Source organism: Schistocerca serialis, chromosome 4 (assembly GCF_023864345.2).
Source record: "Schistocerca serialis cubense isolate TAMUIC-IGC-003099 chromosome 4, iqSchSeri2.2, whole genome shotgun sequence".
Classification (NCBI taxonomy): Eukaryota; Metazoa; Arthropoda; class Insecta; order Orthoptera; family Acrididae; genus Schistocerca; species Schistocerca serialis.
Genome location: NC_064641.1, coordinates 340083365 through 340104889, shown reverse-complemented (window position 1 = coordinate 340104889; position 21525 = coordinate 340083365).

The window sequence follows — 21525 nt, the reverse complement described above, 5'->3', positions numbered from 1 at the left end:
GCCCTCGGGAAAAAATTCTGTTGTAGTTTCCCCTTACTTTCAGCTGTTCGCAGTACCAACACAGCAAGGCCGTTTTGGTTAATGTTACAAGGGCAGATCAGTCAATTATCCAGACCATGGCCCCTGCAACTACTGTAAAGGCTGCTGCCCCTCTTCAAGAACTATACGTTCGTCTGACCTCTAAACCGACACCCCTCCGTTGTGGTTGCACCTACGGTATGGTTATCTGTGTTGCTGAGGCACGCAAGCCTCCCCAACAACGCCAGGATCCATGGTTGTCGGGGGGGGGGGGGGGGGGAGGGGGGAGGGGGGGGAGGGGGGGGGGTTACACGGTACAATGTTTCACTCTTGCCATACACTTCCAACAACAGGGCAGGGATTACTGTCACAGCCGGCTGATGTGGCCGAGCGGTTCTAGGCGCTGCAGTCTGGAACAGCGCGACTGCTACGGTCGCAGGTTAGAATCCTGCCTCGGGCGTGGATGTGTGTAATGTGTGTAACAGGCAAAATCGGCAGTATTTGTTTTTTATTTGCGTTAACTTTTTTAAAAACTGTGAGTTCATCACCGATACGTTCGCACATGTGTCGAGGAGGATAATATTTGCTACACCATTGATGGTTTCAATGACACTTGGCTAAATCCTTTTCTTCCCTATCTGCGTCGGTAGATTCTTGATAGAGTTCATCTTCGATTTTCTTGTCATCCTCATAGCGAATCATATTGACGTTCCCTTTCATATATCTGTTGCCTTGATTCTCGGTCTCGGTCTCCAGGCGAAGGCCTACAGGGGAGGAGATTAGTTTGTTGACTTTGGTATATTCTGTTTCACCTCCGAGGATACCTCCATTATTTTAACATTTTGTGATTCTACGGTCGGAGGTAGTCTACTTGGGTCCCACCACTATGGATACTGGTTATTTGGCATGGGTGTAGCCCGTTCGTAATTTACTGTCTGACCCGGAATCATAAAATTTTGTTGCCGCTGCCACTGACTTGGCCCTCGTTGATGCCAATATTCATTGTCACCACGCATGTTTTTTGGTTTATCTTTGTACAGACTGTCCGATCTATTTTCAGTTCATTTTTTATGTTCAGAATTATTATTATTGTTCTCATTTTTATTATATATTGCCTTTCATTACCATTTGAATGCTACTCGTTACTGGTTTCCTGGTAATTATTATTATTACCAAGGTGACCATATTTTTACTTTTAATGGTTTTTACAGTTTCTACACTTTCCGCTGAAACGGGTTTTGTTTTTCTTTTTCTTTGGACTGCCTTCGCCCCCATTTTCCATTGCTTCCGTTCCAGGACCCTTTTCCGTTAGAACATTCGGCACTACTTATTGCGTCAGAATTATTTCTGGACCATCTCTAACGAGTCTATCACGGACAAAAATTCTTTGACATTAGTATCTGTGACGTTAAACAGTTTCTCTTTAATATTTATTGGCAAAATAGCCTTCAGTACTCGTAACAGGTCTCGTGTGGTTACTGGCTTATCCCAGTACCTTGTCATATTAATGTATTTTTTTAAAGTATTTTCTCAAAAAGCCTGTCTGTCGGCGTTATATAAATCTTCCCTAGTCGTTCTTGAGTCTATGCTGACCAAAACTGGTCGAGAAACGTCTTGCGTAATTCGTTAATACAGTTTCTCTGTTCATGCAGTTGAATTCTTGTGTTTCTCTTTTAAATTTTTTTCGCGTTGAAAAATTGGCAGATGTTATTAATTTTTTCGATTACGATGTGTTTCTTATGTTCATAGTGAAACACTTCTTTCTTACGTTGTACTACTTACTTTTCCTTGCACACGTCTCTCGTAGGGTGGTATTTTCATGACAGGTTTGAATTCGTAGTCTTTTATTAGAATACTGGGCCGCAATTCTTGGTTCTTCAATCCAGTTTTTTCGTTGTTCTTCGGTTTCTTTGCTTCTCCCGGAGCTCATTCTCGTTCTTTGGGAACTTAAACGTGTTTCGTGCTCTTCGTCTTTCTCGTTTTTTTTCGGCGTTCTTTTTGTTTTAGTCTTTTTGCTTCAGAATTGGCAAGATATCCTACTCTTTTACATCGGGGCATTGTCTGAAATGTAAATCGAATCAACTTTTCACTGACAAATACACTAATAAAATTTTACACACTTTTCACACTTTATTTTTGGATTATATTCAGTCACTGTATCACTTTGGCTACTGACAGTTCACTGTTTGTTTTCATTCACTCACTGTACTGCTTTTTTCTTTTCTTCCTTCGTTACAGATAAGAAACTGACACTCTGACCCACAATAGGTTTTGCTTTGTATATTCCTACCAATGGGTAGCCCGTCAGTCGCGAATTCCAGAAGATGTCTTCGAATGATATCCAGTGTTCCACAATATTTCACTACGTTCGAGAGTTTTGTGGAACGTTTCACACTGATCTGGGATGTTTCAGGATGTTCCATAACATTCTAGAATCTTCCCAAATGTTCAAGACTATTCCCGAATGTTCTAGAACATCCCGGATCATTGTGGAACCTTCCAGAACATTCTGGAATGAAGTGTAATGCTCTCGAATACTTTGAAACTTTCTGGAATGTTCTGAATACTGTATAATGTCTAGAATGTCCTAGAAATTTCTAGAGCACGAAACTTCCCTGCCATTCTATTTTGACAAGCACGCCCTCCAGATAAAAACGCGAACCTTCTTCTGGGATGGGCGATAGGGGACTACCACACCATGTTAACTCCCTTGATCCTACTGGGAATCGTATCTGAGTTTTAGTGACATGCACACTGTACACTTACTTTTATGATATAAATATCGATTAATACGTTCTGACTAAACAAGTATCGCACTAGACTAACTTGGGATCGCTTTGTCCAATGAGCACCTAAAATTACAGTTTAAAAATCACATTATACACTTACTTCTATGATATAAACGTTGAATATACATTCTGAAGAAACGGGAATCGTACTAAACTAAATTCGGATCGCCTTGTCGAATGGGTATCGAAAATTACAGTTTAAAAATCATTATGTTTGTAACGAGAAACAAATCAACGCTTTACATCGACTATGGGCTTCGTATGAATGACGTGATGAGCAGTATTTTTAAGGTCTCACTCGAGATACACAATGCAAAAGAAGTTGCAAATACTTGCAGAAACACATTATAAAATGCGCCTGACGACTCTTAGGACCGGCAACCTCTATAACCGCATCGGTATCGCTCTTCGTTGCATATACGCCGCAGCAACGGCCTCAAAGGCAAACTTTTTGACCACCCCTTACACGGTACAATGTTTCACTCTTGCCATACACTTCCAACAACAGGGCAGAGATTACTGTCACAGCCGGCTGATGTGGCCGAGTGGTTCTAGGCGCTGCAGTCTGGAACAGCGCGACTGCTACGGTCGCAGGTTCGAATCCTGCCTCGGGCATGGATGTGTGTAATGTCCTTAGTTTAGTTAGGTTTAAGTAGTTCTAAGTTCTATGGGACTAATGACCTCAGATGTTAAGTCCCATAGTCCTCAGAGCCATTTCGAGCCATTACTGTCACACTGTCCCCCTTCCGCTGCAGACACTGAATTACCACACAGTACTACACGTCTCAGTGCTACGCAGAGTTGTGTTTTAGCTGTTCTAGTTACAGGCTGTTATTGAGTTAGGGTTATTTCAGCCCATACTACAGAGGCCGGCCGCGGTGGCCGAGCGGTTGTAGGCGCTTCAGTCGGGAACCGCGCGACTGCTACGGTCGCAGGTTCGAATCCTGCCTCGGGCATGGATGTGTGTGATATCCTTAGGTTAGTTATATTTAATTAGTTCTAAGTTCTAAGGGACTGATGACCTCAGATGTTAAGTCCCATAGTGATCAGAGCCAACCCATACTGCAGACGTGCAACTGAAAAAAACGATAATTACATTATCCATGGAACTGAGTCTGGGATTCTTAAACAGAACTAATTCCTTTGTTCCACAAATCACAGCTGTCAACAGGCGTTTTGCTTGCTGACCACTAGCGTGACTGTCACACTCAAGATCGACGAAAAGTAAGACAGAAGAAATTTACACTGCGGTGACGTAACTCGTGAGATACCTGCAACTATCGTGTCACATCTCCATGTGGCCTTGTGGCGTATAGCACCAGCTTGACGTGACATGGAGCCCACAAGTTGTTGGAAGTCCCCAGCTTCTACTGCCGTCCGTAAGTGCGAAAATGCAGGGTGTTGTGCACTAACTAACCTCTCGATTATATCTTATAAATATTCAATGGGACTCATGTTGGGCGATCTGGGTGTACATTTAATTCACATGAACTGTTCAGAATGTTCTTGAAAGCAATCGCGAATATATGGGGCACACTGTCATGACACCATTGTTTGGAACATAAATCCTATGAGTGGCTGTAGATGGTCTTCAAGTAGACGAAAATAACCGTTTTCAGTCAATGATAGCTTCAATGGGACCAGAGAACTCAGTCCAATCCACTTGAACCCCTCTATACCATTATGGAGCCACCACCAGCTTGTACAGTGCGTTGTTGATAACTTGGGTTCATGATCTCTTGGGTCTGCTGCACGCTGTAACCCTCTTACCCTACTGAACAGCTGTCTAAATTCCAGCCGATAAGCTCACGAGCCCAGGAGAGGCGCTGCAGGCGACGTCGTGCTTTAAGCAAAGCACTCGCTGTGTTCATCCGCTGCCTTAGCTCGTTAACACCAAATTTCGCAACACTATCGTAATGGATACCTACAACCTACATCTCACAATGATCCTTGCGGCTGTTTCAAGCAGTGTTGCATGTCTGTTAATACTGACTATGTATGCATACGTTGCTGCTCTCGGTCGTTATGTGAAGGCCGTCGGCCACTGATTCAACCATGGTGATAGATAAAGCCTGAAATTTAATATTCTGGACGCGCTCTTGCCACTGTGGATCTCAGAATATTGAATCCTCCAACGATTTCCGAAACTGAACGTCCTGTATGTCTAGCTCTAACTACCATTGTGAGTTCAAAATCTGTTATTTCCCGTTGCGTGGCCATATTCACGTCGGGAACCTTTTCACATGAATTACCTGAATACAAATGGCTGCTGAGCCAATGCACTGGCCTTTTATACCTTGTGTGCGCAGTACTACCGAAATCCGTATGTGTGCATATATATCGCATGAGGTTTGTCGCTTTGGTGCACGTCCAAACCAAAGTTGCTGGTGGTACTGTTAGTGGCCCACATACTTCTAAACCTAATGACGGTCCACAGAATAGCTTCAGGACAGGCTTCTGAATTACATCTACACTGCTGACACGTTGGGATCTAGCGGTTAACTGACCGAGTAGCACGAGTTCCTCCGAACGGCGGCATCCTAGTGATTCCGCAGGTTAAAGAGCAGTGGCTGGTCTCAGGCGCTCGGCGCCCCCTCGGTCGCAGGTATGAATTTCGCTGCAAGTGGAGGGAGTCGGCAGCCGACTCCCTGCCATCCGCATGCGACACACGTGCCCACCCGTCCTCAGCGGGAACTTCGGCTGCTGAGCAGCCCGGCAGCCGCCGCATTTCGTGCGTCCGGCCTGAGGGCGTCTATGCGGTTGGCCGAAGCGATCACTGCGCGCCCAGAGAGGAATGGCGGGCCGCACCGCCCACCCGGGGATTGGGAATAGGCATCAGGCGAGGCGTGAGCCGCATACTCGCCCGGCAACCGCTGGTCCCCGCCCGACACTATTGGACAGCGCTCGGTGTCCCGCCTGACAGCTCTTTCGTCATCTCATGCTGCAATTTTTTGTCACCCTGACGCAGCTACTCCTATTGTCATAGATATTCTGCAGGGAATATCCTCTGAATTAAATCTGAGGCACAGTGTGGTTGTAATTAAAGTTTTCCTACTCGAGCCAGTGAGGGTGGAAAACTATTTACCGTATGAGTAGTCTCTGCTTTTTCCAGTTTTATTTTATTTTATATGCCACCATTTTCAACTGACCTGCCACGTTGATTAGATTAGATTAGATTAGGTTAGATTAATACTAGTTCCAAGGATCATGAATACGATATTTCGTAATGATGTGGAACGAGTCGAATTTTCCAATACATGACATAATTAGGTTAATTTAACAACATACTTAAGTTAATATAACAACTTTATTTTTTTGTGTTTTTCGTTTTTCTCTATTTTTTATTTTATTTATTTATTTATTTTTCTTAATTTATATCTAAAAATTCCTCTATGGAGTAGAAGGAGTTGCCATTCAGAAATTCTTTTAATTTCTTCTTAAATACTTGTTGGTTATCTGTCAGACTTTTGATACTATTTGGTAAGTGACCAAAGACTTTAGTGCCAGTATAATTCACCCCTTTCTGTGCCAAAGTTAGATTTAATCTTGAATAGTGAAGATCGTCCTTTCTCCTAGTATTGTAGTTATGCACACTGCTATTACTTTTGAATTGGGTTTGGTTGTTAATAACAAATTTCATAAGAGAATATATATACTGAGAAGCTACTGTGAATATCCCTAGATCCTTAAATAAATGTCTGCAGGATGATCTTGGGTGGACTCCAGCTATTATTCTGATTACACGCTTTTGTGCAATAAATACTTTATTCCTCGGTGATGAATTACCCCAAAATATGATGCCATATGAAAGCAATGAGTGAAAATAGGCGTAGTAAGCTAATTTACTAAGATGTTTATCACCAAAATTTGCAATGACCCTTATTGCATAAGTAGCTGAACTCAAACGCTTCAGCAGATCATCAATGTGTTTCTTCCAATTTAATCTCTCATCAGTGGACGTACCTAAAAATCTGGAATATTCTACCTTAGCTATATGCTTCTGATTAAGGTCTATATTTATTAATGGCGTCATACCATTCACTGTACGGAACTGTATGTACTGTGTCTTATCAGAATTCAGTGAGAGTCCGTTTACAAGGAACCACTTAGTATTTTCGCAGTATTTTCATTTAATTTATGATGTTTCACAATGTTGCATCCATGAACACTTACAGATTTAACAGTAAATCAGAAAGGGACATTCTTAAGAATAACGCATAACGTGTACGAGGTAGGAATTAAGGAAGATAAAAAATAGTTTATGGCACATTATAACTTCACTTGGAAAAAAAAATCTAAAATATTAAGATTGTTGCATTTAACAAGGACTTAGCTGTCACTGAGTTTCTTCTGACGGGAAACCAGAACATCACAGAATTCTAACATAAAAAATTCGGAGGCATTATGTCCCAGCACGACTTCGTAGCCGGCCGGTGTGGCCGAGCGGCTATAGGCGCTTCAGTCTGGGTCCGCGCCACCGCTACGGTCGCAGGTTCGAAACCTGCCTCGGGCATGGATGTGTGTGATGTCCTTAAGTTAGTTAGGTTTAAGTAGTTCTACGTTCTAGGGGACTGATGACCTCAGACGTCCCATAGCGCTCAGAGCCATCTGAACCAATGTTGAACGACTTCGTAATTATAAATCAAAAGATGTTCTGCAGGTCAGGTCAAAGCCATTAATCTCAATAACCATAGAAAGTGATGCAGCTGGCTGGTGGCAGTGTCAGTTAATTAATATATTAGAACATCATTAATACTGATGATATCTATGTAAGCATCGTTCATACTGAAATAGTCAAGCTCTTTAGTTAATCATAAGTGAGCACTGTATGTTTTGTGATTAAGACTGTGCCTGTTAAGATATTTCTTTCATAATGCTGTTTTCCTCAACTGCCTTATGTAAAGCGGTCAGTGAGCTTAAGCATTATTGAAGAACGGTATAATAAAATTAATAGTGACATTGTTTTTCTGCTGTATTTCATTGAATGTAATTCCAGCTGTTGTTATAGGAATCCCTGCCCGAAAGCTTAAAGGCTGTAATAAGTCCTGGCTGCCCCGCCCGAAACTTTATTACACAAAGTTTGATTTGTATAACATCTGTAACGGAGTGGTACGTTTAATAGAAGTATATCTGCTTCAGCTGTAATAATGATTTATTCAATCCGCAAACGGATTCGAGAGTATAACGTCCCATCTTCAGGTATATAAAAAACTATAACATACAAGGTGAGAAGTGGGAAATAACATATAAGGAAAAACCAGAAAAACAGAATGAGGTAACAAGGTAACACACTTATTGCACACGGCAGTGCGTAACAAACGGTCGGGCCAGTCATTGCTGTGGCTCCAAGTCCCCGATCTTGTATAGGACTAGAAACAAGAAGAAGTGGATCTAATAACCGAGCGAACCTAACATGCAGCGTCCGAGAGAGCACGACGAAGGAAATGGGACCAAGGTCGAACACAGTACTCACACTGCCCATCAATGAGCAGCCACAAGCTATGGACGTCTACAAGGGATGAGCGGAGGGCTGCGTTGGAGGTGAGAGGCGTGAAGTGATACACTCGCAAAGGATGTGTTATAGGAAGTACACTGACACCTGTATTAACGGAGAAATGGTATATCAGAATTGAGTGCTCCAAATGCTTGCAGTACTTCGATGAAAGGGATAATAAAACATAATCATGACGTCATTCGCTGTCAAGATAAGTAACTCTCAGACTTGTAAAGACGTGTGAAGTACAGAAAAATGCAATGGTACATACGCTAAATGAATGAACAAGGGATAGAGAAAAAGTAGTAAGCAGTGATAAAGAAGTAAAGGAATCATTAAGTACAATTGAATTGTTATAACATACTAGTATTAGACATAAACAGTAGCTCTACAGTAACCGATATAATAAAAGTATTCGCAATTTCATTTTCACTAAAAAGTCTCAAAAATACATTAGCAAGGCGTCCCAGATATACTCAATAATGTTCATGTCCGGGGAGGTTGGTGGCCAGCGGAAGTGTTTAAACTCTGAACAGTGTTTGGGTCTGGAGCCACTCTTTAACAATTCTGGACGTGTGGGACGTCGTACAGATCTGCTGGAATCGCCCAAGTCCGTCTGAATGCGCAATGGATATGAATGAATTCAGGTGATCAGACAGTACGCTTACGTACTTGTCATTTATCGGAATCATACCTAGACGTATCAGGGGACGAATATCACTCCAACTGCGCAAGCCCCACACCGTGACAGACGCTCCACCAGTATGAACAGTCTCCATTACGACCGTTGTTGTTGTGGTCTTCAGTCCAGAGACTGGTTTGATTCAGCTCTCCATGCCACTCCATTCCGTGCAAGCTTCTTTATCTCACAATACCTACTGAAACCTACATCCTTCTGAATATTTTTAGTGTATTCATCTCTTGGTCTCCCTCTACGATTTTTACCCTCCACGCTGGCCATCAATACTAAATTGGTGATCTCTTGATGCCTCAGAATATGCCCTACCAATCGATCTTATATCCTCCTTTCAAGCCACTGTCCATTCTGTTCAGCTGCTCTTCCAGTCCTTTGCTGTATCTGACAGAATTACAATGTCATCGGTAAACCTAGATGTTTTCATTTCATTTCCATGGATTTTAATTGTTACTCTGAATAACATCGGGGAGAGGCTACAAACCTGTCTCACTCCTTCCCAACCACTGCTTCCCTTTCACGTCCCTCGACTCTTACAACTGCCATCTGGTTTCTGTACAAATTGTAAATAGCCTTTCGCTCCCTGTATTTTACCCCTACCACTTTCAGAATTTGAAAGAGAATATTCCAGTCAACATTGTCAAATGTTTCTCAAAGTCTAAAAATGCTAGAAACGTAGGTTTGACTTTCCTTAATCTATCTTCTAAGATAACTCGTAGGGTCAGTACTGCCTCACGGAATCCAAACAGATCTTCCCCGAGGTCGGCATCTACCAGTTTTTCCATTCGTCTGCAAAGATTTCGTGTTAGCATTTTGCAGGCCTTGCTTATTAAACTGATAGTTCGGTAACAACACCTTCTTTCTTTGGGATTTGAATTATTATATTCTTGTTGAAGTCTGAGGGTATTTCGCCTGTCTCATTCATCTTGCTCACTAGATGGTAGAGATTTGTTAGGCCTGGCTCTCCCAAGGCTGTCATTAGTTCTAATGTAATATTGTCTACTCCAAAGACCTTGTTTCAAAAAATGGTTCAAATGACTCTCAGCACTATGGGAGTTAACTTCTGAGGTCATCAGTCCCCTAGGTCTTAGAACTACCTAAACCGAACTAACCTAAGGACACCACACACATCCATGCCCGAAGTAGGATTCGAACCTGCGACAAGGCATTGTTTCGACATTGGCCTTTCACTGCTCTGCCAAACTCTTCAGGCAGTATCATGTCTCCCATTTCATCTTCATCTACGTCCTCTCCACCTCCACAATATTGCCCTCAAGAATATCGACCTTGTATAGACCCTTTATATAATTCCTCGACCTTTCTGCTTCCCCTTCTTTGCTTAGCACTGGTTTTCCGTCTGAGCCCTTGATATTCATACAAGTGGTTCTCTTTTCTCCAATGATCTCTTTAATTTTGCTGTAGGCAGTATCTGTCTTAATCCTAGTGATACGCGCCCCTACATCCTTGTATTTGTCCTCTACCCATCACTGATTAGCCATTTTGCACTTCCTGTCGATCTCATTTTTGAGACGTTTGTATTCTATTTTGCCTGCTTCATTCACTGCATTTTTGTATTTTCTTCTTTTATCAATTAAATACAATATCTCTTCTGTTACCTAAGGATTTCTATTACCCCTCGTATTATTACCAACTTGATCCTCTGCTACCTTCAATATTTCATCTCTCGAAGCTACCCATTCTTCTTCTACTGTATTTCTTTTCCCAATTCTTGTCAATCGTTCCCTAATGCTCTCCCTGAAGCTCTATACAACCTCTGGCTTTTTCAGTTTATCCAGGTCCCATCTCCTAAATTTACCACCTTTTTGTAGTTTCTTCAGTTTTAATCTACTGTTCTATTGTTCATAACCAATAGATTGTGGACAGAGTCCACATCTGCCCCTGGAAATGTCTTACAGTTTAAAACCTTGTTCCAGAATCTCTGTCTTAACATTATATAATCTATCTGATACCTTCCTGTATCTCCAGGCTTCTTCCATGTATACAACCGTCTTTCATGACTCTTGAACCAAGTGTTGGCTATGATTAAGTTATGCTCTGTGCAAAATTCTACCAGGCGGTTTCCTCTTTCATTCCTTACTCCCAATCCGTATTCACCTACTACGTTTCCTTCTCTTCCTTTTCCTACTGTCGAGTTCTAGTCACCCATGACTATTAGATTTTCGTCTCCCTTCACTATCTGAATAATTTCTTTAATCTCATCATACATTTCATCAATCTCTTCGTCATCTGCGGAGCTAGTTGTCATATAAACTAGTACTACTGTAGTAGGCGTGGGCTTCGTATCTATCTTGGCCACAATAATGCGTTCACTATGCTGTTTGTAGTAGCTTACCCGCATTCCTATTTTATATCCATTATTAAACCTACTCTTGCATTACCCCTATTTGATTTTGTATTTTTAACCCTGTATTCACTTGACCAAATGTGTTGTTCCTCCTGCCACCGAACTTCACTAATTCCCACTCTAAGACGTGTATATTTCTATTGTCTATTGTCAAATTACAATTTATGAAAGATATTTATATTTTATTAATAGGATTAAGTAGAATTAATTAATATTGGTCATGTTGGAAATAATTGTGGTAGCAGCGAATGTCTGTACCAAAGTATTGTTGGCAAGAAGGACCGATAATTGATATAATTTTAAAAAAGGGCGGGAGAGACGGCGTATGGATACATTTTATGAAAAGATCGCGAAAGACCGCGCATTGATACATTTTTGTAATGGTAGCAGGGATTGTATGCACCAGAAAGCATTGTTGGCAGGCAAGACCGCACTTTAGCGTACGTAGGAGTCAGTAGTAAGCAAGAAGTGAAGCGAGTCGGTAACAGGTCTGAGGCGAGAAGTTGAGAGGAGCGGTGTGCCTGCGAGCCACTAGCTATGATTTACAAGAGATTATAAACGAATGTACAGAGACATCAGATAACTATTATAATAAGAGGAACTAATATTATTGAATTAATTTTTTTGAGAAACTCAAGACTACTGAAGGTATATTTGCGCTTTGCTAGGTGTAAGATTATTGTAAAAAAGTAAGTCCCATTTGAACAATTGTAAAATCATTTAACTACCAACAGTAAATATTTGAAGCGTTTTCAGAATATAATTAATTTTTGTCAGCATTGTTGCATTACTGATTATAATCCATCCCAAAAACCATCAACATAAAACTTCGCAAAATTTTTTTGTTGTCAAGAGAAAGCGTAACTATGAATTACGTAACTTCAGTCAAATTAATTAAAGAATAACGTCAGCTCTGCTATTAAAGAATAACGTCAGCTTTGATAACAAATACAGCCACTTCATTATGACAGCCCACCAGCAGTTAATAGAGTATAGTAATACAGAGTAAGTATAATCATGTCGCAGTTCGATGTAGCAGTCAGATGGCGATCCAGTAACAGGAAAAAAAGGTAAGGAACAGTTTTGGGTTATTGCAGATAACGACTGAGGGCCACACGACGACGACACATTCTATGTTTCGTCGAAATAATCCGAAAATCACTTTTAAAAAGCATCAATTAAATTTGTATGCGAAGATTGAGAAGGAGAATACATTTCAAAGGGAAGATTTCATTTGTTATTATTAAGCAAGAGATAGAAATCCTACGGAAAGGTTACATAGGTTATTGTAAAAGGGAAGGTTATCATTAACAAAAGAGATATAGGGGAGACGGGAAGGTTTCACCACTATATCTAACTTTAACTGTACTGGGAACTAAACATTGAAATTTGAATAGTTAGGCTTGAGCCCCCACGTGCTACGGCACGAAAATATATATTTTGTTACAGTCGGCTTAAGTGAGTGGCCCAGAGATCTGGCTGGTCTCAATGCTTGGCTACGTGTTTCGTCATAGGGTGCCAGTTCACACCTGTCGCAAACTCCATTTTTATGCTGAAATAAAATATAACAAAACAATATGCATGCAAGTACTGCGGTGAAATTTAAAATATTGAGTCACTCACGTTGATTTATGATTCGAACAACTATATTTTTGTTCAATATATTCACTAAACATCTAAAATGCAGTCCGAAGGGCTCTTACGTTTATTACTGGTGCTACAACACTTCACTATAAAATTCATATGTCTCGATTACGGCACTCGACAGTGTGTGTGGTTACCAACCCCCTGATACCCCCACATGGGTGGCACGTCCATCTCTTAGTGTCCCTCAAACCCAGCTGTCCCACCAAAGATCAAAGATGGCCACCCTATGCACCCTCGGAAAGACTACCTAACTAAAAGCAATGTTTGAGGAAAAGAATTTTGAATATTCTAAAACTAAACACAGAAACACATATGATATATTGAAAAACATGGAAAATTTCCGTGATTTACCAAATTAAGGTCCAATAATCTGTATCTGTCACCGTTTTTTTACAAATAATGTTCTTGTGGCATGATATTGCTTTTCCCATATTTGGATACTAAACATAAAGAAAAAGATAAAAATACATACCTAACTGCTCATCTACCTCTTTAAACTTTAGAATGCTGCCACTAGTTTCGTCTCTTTAATTTAATTTATCATCAAAAACACAGTTTCTCTCTGTCCAATCCCATATTCTAACCTCTCATTAAGATGATGGTACAGATTCTGCTAAATCGGCTTGACAGCACGGTGCAGCACTACTAGCCGCATCCGTATACACTTTGTTTATATTCATCGGCCAAAACATTGCCGAGATATTAGCTTTTGAACTTTCACAAATTTACAATTTTGAAGACGACAATAACTTTCAAACTACTATATATTTTTGTGGCACGTTAGATAATTTGACTTTACATATTTTTTGTCGATGAGTGCTAACTCCCACCTCTGTGTCACTCTTACTTCTTTTTTTATAAATTTTTCTCTGGTGTATAAATTTCTCCAAGCCCGCAAACACGGTCATACAAATATGCGCCCCTGCCTAGCGTCCGCTCGGGTTTTCCAAGGCCGCGTAACGCTAGCCGCTCGCCACGGCCCCGTAGAAACCGCCAGCCACGTGCTCTGCGGCGGGAAGCTGCCGCTCTAAACTACCACCACAGCTTGTACACTCACACCATAGACTCGTGAGGTTGTTTCCATACCCGTACACGTCCATCCGCTCGCTAGCGTTTGAACGAGACTCGTCGGCCTAGGCAACTTGTTTCCAGTCAGCTGGTGTTGATGGGCCCAGGCGAGGCGTAAAGCTTTATGTTGCGCAGTCGTCAAGGGTACAGGAGTGAGGTTTTGTATCCGACGATGTTTCTTTGAATGGTTCGCACGCTGGCACTTGTTGATGGCCAACACTGTAATGTGCTAGCAGTTTGCGGAAGGGTCGGAAGGGTGGCACTTCTGTCACTTAGAAAGATTCTCTTCAGTCGTCATTGGTTCCGTTCTTGCAGAGTCTTTTTCCGGCCGCAGCTGTGTCAGAGGTGCGAGGTGTGATATTTTACAGATTCCTGATATTCATGGTACACTCGCGAAATAGTGGTAGGTAAAAATGATGATGAGGATATTACGGATGCTGTTCAACGTAGCCCGGGTGCCAGTACACGACATATCTCTCAACGATTTGGCATTTCATAATGTAAGGTGTGGCGTACACTGTAGAACAATAATTGTATCTTTACCATAAACAAAAGTTCATCATTTACATCTGGGAGATTCTGCCCTTTGCTTGGAGTTGTGCAACTCGGTTAAATACTAATGTTTAGTTACACAAATACTTTTCAATTACTGATGAGGTACAGTTTACTCGAGATGGTATAAACAATTTACATAACGAGCACGTATGGTCTGAAGCAAACCCAAATGCAACAGTGCAACATAATTCCCAGCAGAGATATAGCATAAATGTGTGTTGTGGTGTAATCAACACACACTTTATTGGACCACTCACTTTTCCCTGACTTCTAACTGGGGAGATGTACTTACAATTGCTTCCAGAAGAAACGCCCCTCTTGGTCGGAAATGTGCCACTACCTACGCTATTGCAAATGCATTTTCAACATGACGGCGCGCCTCCACATTTCATCAACGCCGTTATTACACATTTAAATAAATATTTCCCCCAGAAATGGATTGATCGTGGTGCTACACGTTTGTGGGCACCCAGATCGCCCTATTTAACACTAATGGATTTTGGGTATGGGGATGGATGAAAGACATAGTTTATGAGGACAGAGTCAATACACGTGAGGCAATACTTGCTCGCATTATAAATGCAATAGACGAAATGAAGAACAACCCTGTGAAACTAAAACGAGCAATAAAATATGTTTATACGCGTGCAGCTAAATGCACTGAATTCGTTGGAGACATTTTTGAACATTTATTGTGAAGGTATTGTGAAGTTGTATGTACACTGTACAACTTCCCTAACACTGAGCTTTGTTTTTTCCTGTTTAACATGAATTCACGTGTGCTATGGTATTAATAAAAGCAGATTATCTGACAGATTCATGCGGTTTCAGTTAAAGTTATTTCCATCATTTTTCGAAAATTAAATTCTCTACAACTTCTGTTGAAAACTTTGTGCAACTGTTTGTAACTTAAAAAACAAATTGAGCCAAGTAGCTAATAAATTAATTTTTTTATAAATTACTTCTTTGCATTTCTGGATATTCTGGAAAACTACTGCAGATTCACGTCTGGGACATTTTTTATTAGGTACACATGATCAACAACAAAATAAATGTAAATCGTGCTTTACTTTAACCTTTATAGTTTTGTGATGGCTTCACTTCAGGAAAGTTGCTAAATTTCAGGCAAAATCTTTTACTAGCCGTAACTAAACATTTTCAGACCTATGTTTATATGAACCTTTTTCTTTAGTTTTACTTGTAGAATGATATTAAAGTATTTGCATATCTTCGTGAATCACCCTATGTAATAAAGACGATTAACTTGACAAGGTTTATATTACTTTCTCTGTTTATCGTGGGCTTTTATCCCCTGTTAATTCATTTTATTCGTTTCGCGTACTACCGTAGCCTTACTGGTTTACTTCGTATAATATTACATGCCTGAGAATTACATATGGTCGAGTCTATCGATGATACTTTAATTCCTCTCGCAGACCGCTCGCACCTCCATCGCTGCGCCCCTCTAGGCCTCGCGTCGGTCCTCGCTGGTGTCTGTAGCGTGCGGCTGCTGGACACTGGACAGCGCGACTACAGTATTTGGCCTTGGTCCCTAGACGTTCCATTTTTAGTTCCGTTTGATTATTAGTCCCCCTCCTGTTTTTTTCGAGTTCTGTGCAATGTGCAGCGAGTGACCCGACCATTGGTTATGTATGAACAAGTAAAGTAAGTGATTCATCCTATTTTCTCAGTGTTTTGTTATGGGTTTTTCTGGATATGTTATGTCAAAGGGTGCAAGGCAAATACAGGACGTGCTTGGATCAAGGAACAGTCGTAATTGTAGTTGTAAATTGTTGTAGTTGTGCTGGGAAAGTCCCTGAGCTTCAAGCGCTAATAGAAAACACAGAAGCTGAAATCGTTATAGGTACAGAAAGCTGGCTAAAGCCTGAAATAAGTTCTGCAGAAATTTCTACGAAGTCTCAGACGGTGTTCAGGAAAGATAGATTAGGCAGAATTGGTGGTGGAGTGTTTGTGTCTGTCAGTTATCTTGTAGTGAAGTCGAAGTAGATACTCCGTGCGAATTGGTATGCGTGGATGTTATACTTAACAGCCGAACAAAGTTAATAATTGGCTCCTTCTACCGACCCCCAGACTCCGATGATTTGGTTGCTGAACAGTCCAGAGAAAATTTGAGTCTCGTAACAAATAAATACCCCACTCATACGGTTATAGTTGGTCGGGACATCAACCTTCCCTCGATATGTTGTCAAAAATACTTGTTCAAAACCGGTGGTAGGCAGAAAACATCTTCCGACATTGTCCTAAATGCTTTCTCCGAAAATGATTTCGAGCAGTTAGTCCACAAACCCACACGAATTGTAAATGTTTGCGAAAACGCACTTGACCCCTTAGCCACAAACAATCCAGAGCTGACAGAGAGCATCATGACTGATACAGGGATTAGTGATCAGAAGGTCGATGTAGCTAGGCTCAATACCGTTTCTTCCAAATCCACCAGAAACAAACGCAAAATAATTTTATTTAAAAAAGCGGATAAAGTGTCGCTAGAAGCCTTCCTAAGAGACAATCTCCATTCCTTCCGAACTGACTATGCAAATGTAGACGAGATGTGGCTCAAATTCAAAGATATAGTAGCAACAGCAATTGAGAGATTCATACTTCATAAATTGGTAAGAGATGGAACTGATCCCCCACGGTACACAAAACAGGTCCGAACTCTGTTGCAGAGGTAACGGAAAAAACATGCGAAGTTCAGAAGAACGCGAAATCCCGAAGATTGGCTAAAATTTACAGACGCGCGAAATTTGGCACGGGCTTCAATGCGAGATGCCTTTAATAGGTTCCACAACGAAACATTGTCTCGAAATTTGGTAGAAAATCCAAAGAAATTCTGGTCGTATGTAAACTACACAAGCGGCCAGACGCAGTCAATACCGTCACTGCACTGTGCCGATGGTACTGTTACTGAGGACTGTGCCGCTAAAGCGGAGTTATTGAACGCAGTTTTCTGAAATTCCTTCACCATGGAAGATGAATGGAATATTCCAGAATTTTAAACACGAACAGCTGCTAGCATGAGTTTCTTAGAAGTAGAGACCTTAGGGGCTGCGAAGCAACTAAAATCGCTTGATAAAGGCAAGTCTTCAGGTCCAGATTGTATACCGATTACGTTCCTTTCAGATTACGTTGATACAGTAGCTCCCTACTTAGCACTCATATACAACCGCTCGCTCACCGACAGATCTGTACCTACAGACTGGAAAATTGTGCAGGTCACACCAGTGTTTAAGAAGGGTAGTAGGAGTAATCCATCTAACTACAGACCTATATCATTGACGTCGGTTTGCAGTAGGGTTTTGGAGCATATACTGTATTCAAACATTATGAATCACCTCGAAGGGAACGATCTACTGATATGTAATCAGCATGGTTTCAGAAAACATCGTTCTTGTGCAATGCAGCTAACTCTTTATTCGCACGAAGTAATGGCCGCTATCGACAGGGGATCTGAAGTTGATTCCGTATTTCTAGATTTCCGGAAAGCTTTTGACACCGCTCCTCACAAGCGACTTCTAATCAAGCTGCGGGCCTATGGGGTATCGTCTCAGTTGTGCGACTGGATTCGTGATTTCCTGTCAGGAAGGTCGCAGTTCGTAGTAATAGACGGCAAATCCTCGAGTAAAACTGAAGTGATATCAGGTGTTCCCCAGGGAAGCGTCCTGGGACCTCTGCTGTTCCTGATCTATATAAATGACCTGGGTGACAATCTGAGCAAATCTCTAAGGTTGTTCGCAGATGATGCTGTAATTTACCGTCTAGTAAGGTCATCCGAAGGCCAGTATCAGTTGCAAAGCGATTTAGAAAAGATTGCTGTATGGTGTGGCAGGTGGCAGTTGACGCTAAATAACGAAAAGTGAGAGGTGATCCACATGAGTTCCAAAAGAAATCCGTTGGAATTCGATTACTCGATAAATAGTACAATTCTCAAGGCTGTCAATTCAACTAAGTACCTGGGTGTTAAAATTACGAACAACTTCAGTTGGAAAGACCACATAGATAATATTGTGGGGAAGGCGAGCCAAAGGTTGCGTTTCATTGGCAGGACACTTAGAAGATGCAACAAGTCCACTAAAGAGACTGCTTACACTACACTCGTTCGTCCTCTGTTAGAATATTGCTGCGCGGTGTGGGATCCTTACCAGGTGGGATTGTCGGAGGACATCGAAAGGGTGCAAAAAAGGGCAGCTCGTTTTGTATTATCACGTAGTAGGGGAGAGAGTGTGGCACATATGATACGCGAATTGGGATGGAAGTCATTACAGCAAAGACGTTTTTCGTCGCGGCGAGATCAATTTACGAAATTTCAGTCACCAACTTTCTCTTCCGAATGCGAAAATATTTTGTTGAGCCCAACCTACATAGGTACGAATGATCATCTAAATAAAATAAGAGAAATCAGAGCTCGAACAGAAAGGTTTAGGTGTTCGTTTTTCCCGCGCGCTGTTCGGGAGTCGAATGGTAGAGAGATGGTATGATTGTGGTTCGATGAACCCTCTGCGAATTACTTAAATGTGAATTGCAGAGTAGTCATGTAGATGTAGATGTAGATCTAGATACGTCCTGGATTTCCGGAAGGCTTTTGACACTGTACCACACAAGCGGCTCGTAGTAAAATTGCGTGCTTATGGAATATCGTCTGAGTTATGTGACTGGATTTCCGATTTCCTGTCAGAGAGGTCACAGTACGTAGTAATTGACGCAAAGGCATCGAGTAAAACAGAAGTGATTTCAGGCATTCCCCGAGGTAGTGTTACAGGCCCTTTGCTGTTCCCTATCTATATAAACGATTTGGGAGACAATCTGAGCAGCCGTCTTCAGTTGCTTGCAGATTACGCTGTCGTTTATCGACTAATAAAGTCATCAGAAGATCAAAACGAAGTGCAATACGATTTATAAAAAATATCTGAATGGTGCGAAAAGTGGCAGTTGACCCTAAATAACGAAAAGTGTGAGGTCATCTACATGAGTACTAAAAGGAACTCGTTAAACTTCGTTTGCACGATAAACCAGTCTAATCTAAAAGCCGTAAATTCAACTAAATACCCAGCTATTACAATTACGAACAACGTAAATAGGAAAGAACACAGAAAATGTTGTGGGGAAGGCTGACCAAAGGCTGCGTTTTATTGGCAGGACACTTAGAAAATGTAACAGACCTACTAAGGAGACTGCCTGCACTACGCTTGTCCGTCCTCTTGTTAGAATACTGCTGCGCGGTGTTGGATCCTTACCAGGTAGGACTGACGGAGTACATCGAAAAAGTTCAAAGAAATGATGCACGTTTTGTATTATCGCGAAATGGGGGAGAGAGTGTCACAGAAATGATACCGGATTTGGGCTGGAAATCATTAAAAGAAAGGCGTTTTTCGTTGCGACGGAATCTTCTCACGAAATTCCAATCAACAACTTTCTCCTCCGAATGCGAAAATATTTTGTTGACACCGACCTAAATAGGGCGGAACGATTACCACGATAAAATAAGGGAAATCAGAGCTCGTACGGAAAGATATAGGTGTTCATTCTTTCCGCGCGCTATACGAGATTGGAATATTAGAGTATTGTGAAGGTAGTTCTATGAACCCTCTGACAGGCACTTAAATGTGATTTGCAGAATATCCATGTATATGTAGTGTAGTATCCCTCCCCTGTTCAGTTTTTTATGCGCATGAAGATATGATCTTAACATTCCTGTCGCGAATTTTATCAAAACATTGTTACAACTGAAACGTATTCATTCTATAAATCTTTTAAGTTAGCTTATCAGGAAATGATATTGTCTTCTTTAAAGAAGTGTGCATTCTTTTTTTTACTTACATCCTCCTCGTCCTCCTCCTCCTGTTATGAGCTGAGGTAGGAATTTATTATACGCTGGCTGTGTAGTTTGTTGAGCACTGCGACTATATTTCTAGAAGACTCCTCAATAAGTAATTTGTAGTGCCATCTGCCCAAAGTCGCCTGCATCTGCGGACCCACATGGCCTCTCTGTACACGTTAAGAAGCCAGTAATTTAATGTATGAACTGCGGTACACATCTCTTGTAGAAAGTGAACATGCTTCAGCGTCATTTCGACGTGTATGTTACCACACTTTTTTTTCTTATATAAATGCATGTATGAGCAGAGAGTCAAGACCTGTGCTCAGCGCCTAGCCTTCACATTCACTGTGCGATCAGCACAGAGCTGCAGCGGACGTGTCTGCACAGGCAGCCAGCGATACCGTCCAGCAGTGGACGGGTAGCCAGAAAGGAATCTCGCAGTGGTTAGTGGCCGCCATATTGTGAGCGCGTGGGTAGCGCTTCTACCGTTAAAAGGGAGACCTGTAAACTGTCGGAAGAAGATTCACCAGTCGCGCCGCCGCACACGCACGACTTCAAATACGATATAGCGCACACTTGACGGAAATACAATGACACCCGTCGTGATAGCAGTGCCATTAACTGGGAGCCTCAAAGTTGTAGAAGAAGATACTGCTTTAGATCAATGTGGCTTAATTCTACAGGAATGATAGAGGGCTGACTGTTTCGTTCATGGTTATACATGCTGGAACCAGCTAGTGTATGTTACAACAAGGGTACTCGCCTATAAAAAGAGCCATTTCGGTGAGGACTGTCATTCCGGTCTGATGTCTGACTGGAGTCAATATCTTTCCTACCAGTATGTGATTAAAACCATTCTTTGTTGCATCTCAGAACCTATCTCCACATTCATTCGTTAGTGAAAGAACTCTCAAAGCCATTATTTGATTATTTGGCGCTTCTCTATAGTAATGATCTCAGCATTCCCTTCATCTTCTATATACGATAGGGGCTGGAGTAAATCTCAAAAGGGGGTAAGAAGGACGCTGCCCCACACTCCATTGTTGCTAGATGTATCCA